Genomic DNA, 4,785 nt, shown 5'->3' with positions numbered 1-4,785 from the left:
CTTCCGGTTGAAAACCGGATAAGAGACTCGTAGGTCGCCCGTTGCTGCTTCACATTCAAGTTACAGTTAGAATCATTTTGCTTTTACAGGCATTCTTTTTGCCACATGGCCAATGTCCGTAAGTATAACTTGTTTTCTTTTTTAGACAATGTGCTTGTCTTCTAATTGAATACTGTCTTTCTGCTGGTAAAGGTAGGCTCTGAGTTGAAACTTTCTCTAGCTTAGACTCTGTTAGTTACAAGGCTGTCTTGTAGTACCTAGTGCTTAATTGTAATTGCTAGTTTCAGGTGTGGTTTCGGGTTAGCCAAAGGTGTGAACTGTAGGGGCCGGACTATCAGTCACAAGGCTGATAGACAATGTCTGAAGCGGTCTGTAGCAGCTGTAATTCATCAACTGAGACGCGTCTGCTTAACTTTGGCTAAGTATTGCTTCATTACCTTTTTATGTCCTAATTACTGTGTCTATCATGTGCCTGTTTACTTATCCCACAGATCATGTACAACTACTCATCGTCACAGGACCCGTAATTCCAGTAACCTCATCTATCCCCCACAGTCGTCAGAATCTCAGAACTGGGCAGGTGGGCTCCGGAATTGCCAATCCACTGTGCACAAGACAGACTTTGTTTCAGCCCTCGCGTCCTTCTATTTACTGCACTTCCTCGCATTGATGGAGACCTGGATCACCCCCATGAACTCGGCAACTCCAACAGCCCTGTCCTCTGCCTTTCACTTCTCCCATTCTCCACAGCAGTCTAGCAGGGGTGGTGGCACAGGTTTGCTCTTGTCCAGGACGTGACGTTTCACTCCTCCACTTGCTTTTTCTCATCTTTCAATTTCTTCCTTTGAGTACCATGTAGTCAATGTATCTTTCCCCACTAAACTTCACATTGTTTTTTTATCGTCCTCCCTCTCCTCTAGGCTACTTCATTGATGAGTTAGACACTCTACTGAGTCTCTTCTCTATCTTCTCCATGAAACCCCACTCATACTTTTGGGTGACTTCAACCTGCCATCAGACAAGCTGCAGTCATCCTGCCTGTTACCACTGCTATCATCCTTCAACCTCGCCCTCAACTAGACTCCTCTGACACACAGAGCAGGCAATGCTTTGGACCTGATATTCACCAGACCTACCTCCGCGCTGGATGTGACATTAACTCCCATGCATCGCTCTAATCACCACTTCCTATCTTTCTCACTCCTCCTCCCTGTTACTCCTGTCCATTCCACCCCTTTGTGCTCCTCTTCTTGGTGCAATTTACACTCCACTCCTTCCTCATATTTCACCTCAACTATCCTGACCACCCTTCCCCATCCTGACTAATTTCCCTCTCTCTCACTGAACAAGGCTACAGATGCTTTCCTTTCTTCACTCTCATCTGCAGTTAACTTTGTGTCCCCTTTCCTCCAGGCCTGCAAGATCTTCCTCACCTGCCCCCTGGCTGATTGGTGTCCTGCGCAGCAACCAACGAGAACTTAGGAAGGCTGAGAAAAGGTGGGGAAATCCCAGCTCAACTTGGGTCTTTACTCCTACCAATCTCTCCTTTCCAAGTTCTCACTCGAAGTTACTACTACAAAGTCATCTTTCTACAGAGGGAAACTCGAAGCATCAGCATCTGATCCACGTGTGTTCTTTGAGGAGAAGGTTGATAGAATCCGCTGGTCTTTTTCCTCTGTCCACACTCCTTCCACTTGACTGCCTCCTCTCATTCTCAATCCCTTAAACAGTTTTTCTTCTCTTTCCACAGATGCTATCCTTCAACTGATCAAATCCAGTAACCCAACCCACCTGCCCACTGGATGCCATCCCATCTGCATCTTTTCAGTCACATTGTATTGCACTGTGTATTGTAGTTCACTGTATTGTATTGCATTGTACGGCACAGAGTTCCGTGTTCAACTCTTCCTTTTTTCTGGGTATCTAGAGCCTTTTGTTTCTAGCAGTACCTGAGCTCAGGACTGTCTTTTTCTATTTATAACTAGCAAATATTTATAACCTATTTATAACTAGCAAATATACTGTCTCTAGATAGACAAAGTACTTCTTGTAAATTTCTCTGGATAAGAGTGTCTGCTAAATGCTGTAAATGTAGTTTGTATCATTTGTATACCTATGAAAATTGTCAGCCTCTATTAAGTCCTAATGGAGTTGTGGGATATTTTAAAAGACCAACACTGCAAGCCAAACTTAACTAGTGGCTGTCTGGGGCATGAAACCCATGGACTGAAATGATCTGTGAAGCTAAGTAAGGCTGGTCCAGGTCAGTGATTGGATGGGAGGCTGTGCTGGCTTGTCTATAGCTCAAGCTTTCAAACAAACTTTTATTTTGAAACTAATCAGTGATTAGTGATACAGTGAAAAGTTCATAATGTGGTAATAAGCAGAAAGTCTAAGACAGTTAATAGGAAGTCTGCATGTAATTGATCATATATTGCTTTGAATTACTTTAGAAAAACTGTATCGGCCTCCAGTTTCATCCAGTGTATCCAAACCTATAAGACCCATGGTCTGGTCTTTTGTTAGAAACTAAGCAATGTGGGACTTGGTCAGGGCATGTACTGAAACTAACTGACATAAGAAGTTGCAGTCAGGCTATGAACCTAACATTGACTTTGAAATAAAAGTTTGAATTAAAATGAAGAACTTTAAAAAGCCTGTATTAAATCCTACTAGAGTGATGGGATGCTTTAAATGGCAAACACAGGACATCTGCATCAGCCATTGGCTTTACAGGACTTGGAACACTTGGATTGTGTTGATCTGAGAAACTAAGCAAGACTAGGCCAGGTCAGGGACTGGAATGGAGACCATGCTGGCTTGCCTATACATCAAGGGTTTTCAACCAAACTTTTATTTTGAAACTAAGCTACGGATCCAGTGAAAAGAAGTTCATAATGGGATACTAAGCAGGAAGTCTAGATATCATTGATCATAAATTGTTTTGAATTACTTTAGAAAAACTGAATAGGCCTCTGGTTTCATCCAGTGTAGCCAAATTTATAAGACCCTTGGTCTGGTTCCTAAAATGGTTAATAGGAAGTCTACATGTCCTTGATGATACATTCTACTGAATTACTTTAGAAGATCTGTATTGGCCTCCATCTTCAGCCAATGTAGACAGATCTATGAGAACCCTTGGTTTGGTCATATGTCAGAAATTAACCAAGATGAGAAGTTGCAGTCAGGTTTTGAACCCAACCTTTAATTCGAAATAATAATTACTTTTGTTCAAAATCAAGTGTCATTGTCTCAGTGGACATCAGTATAGTCTGCATGTGCAGTAGAAAGTCTCAGTTGTTTTTGTCGGTCTTAGCCCAGCGGGCACAGGACATCAATTTGACGTCAGAACCACATTGGACTCCAACGTTGGACAGACGTTAAATTTTGTTTGAAAATGAAAATCAGACTGACACCAAAACCCAACTTAGGCTTGACATTAACCCCACGATGTTGGAGAGACATTAAATTTTGGTTGAAAATGAAAATTGGACAGACGCTGAAACCCAACGTCAGCTTGACGTCAACACCCGACAGACATACATTATAATTTGGTTGTAAATGAAAAAAATCAGTCTGATGCCAAAACCCAACATCGGCTTGACGTCAACACCCGACGCTGGACAGACATTAAATTTTGGTTGAAAATGAAAATCATACTGATCCCGAAACATAACGTTGGCTTGAGGTCAACCCCTGATGTTGGACACACATTAAATTTTGGTTGAAAATGAAAATCAGAGAGACGCCGAAACACAACGTTGGCTTGATGTCAACAACTGACATTGGACAGACGTTAAAATTTGGTTGAAAATGAAAATCAGGCTGCCTCTCCATGGATCACCACCTTATCGTGCCCCCCCCTATAACCCCTATGAAAAGACAAGAACAGGACTTGTGTACCCTGCCCGGAACAGGGTTACCGGGGCCCCACCCTGGAGCCAGGCCTGGGGCAGGGGCTCGCCAGCAAGCGTCTGGTGGCCGGACATTTACTCATGGTGCCCGGCCAGGCCCAGCCCGAAGGAGTTACATGAGTCCCCCCTCCCATTGACCCACCACCAATTGGAGGGGCAGTAGTAGGGGTTCGGTGCTTTGTGGATCGCGCAGTGTCTGAAGGCGTGGGCCTTGGCGTTCTGATCCTCATTTGCTGAAACTGGCTTTTTGGAACTTGGAACGTTACCTCACTGGCGGCGAAGGAGCCTGAGTTGGTGAACAACCTGCTCTACCACCTGAGCTACAGCTGCCTCAACCTAGCTGTCGCCAATTAATGCCTTCCTGAAAATGTCACCTTAAAAGAATTTTTAAAAATTACATACACATATACACACACACACAAAAGACAAAACAAAAGAAAAAAACACAAAGCAAAAACACTTCTTTTTCAGGCTGTTCGAACTGACGTCAAAACTCAACATTGTTCATCAACTTGAATTCAACCTAATTTCAACCATGAATTCAGAATTATATATTATATTCATCATATTCATAATTGCTCTCAAAATAAGACAGCTGTCAAAAAAGTACCAATATAACACTTGCTTGTTTATTTTAGTAAAACAATTAAAGACAACATCTTTCAAAGAGACAGAAAAAACAGTTAAAATAAATAAATATTGGGCTCCTAACTGTTTTGGGTTGGACATTGGGTTGGGTAGCCCCCACTGCCAAACTGTCCAGGGGCTTGTAAAAGGTGGTTGTGGTCCTTGCTGTACCACTTTTTGAAAGCAGCTGCAATGACAAAGAAAAACTAATCAGTCTTTGTTTATTGAGGAGTACAGACTACAA

At 42.7% G+C, this 4,785-nt stretch overlaps 1 long non-coding RNA gene across 3 annotated transcripts; it reads left to right on the top strand.

Moving 5' to 3' along the window:
- Nucleotides 1-2,646, top strand: LOC108415481. Of its 3 annotated transcripts, XR_001857021.2 has the most exons (4): nt 1-118; nt 492-775; nt 921-1,497; nt 1,751-2,646. It is a non-coding gene; the product is annotated as an uncharacterized LOC108415481 (long non-coding RNA). The 3 variants fall into 3 exon arrangements; XR_001857020.2 differs by having other exon boundaries at nt 492-1,497; XR_005131804.1 differs by having other exon boundaries at nt 492-1,647.
- Nucleotides 2,647-4,785: the final 2,139 nt, after the last annotated feature.

This window comes from Pygocentrus nattereri, chromosome 18 (genome assembly GCF_015220715.1).
Source record: "Pygocentrus nattereri isolate fPygNat1 chromosome 18, fPygNat1.pri, whole genome shotgun sequence".
Taxonomy (NCBI): Eukaryota; Metazoa; Chordata; class Actinopteri; order Characiformes; family Serrasalmidae; genus Pygocentrus; species Pygocentrus nattereri.
This window is presented reverse-complemented; position numbering and strand designations above follow the sequence as displayed.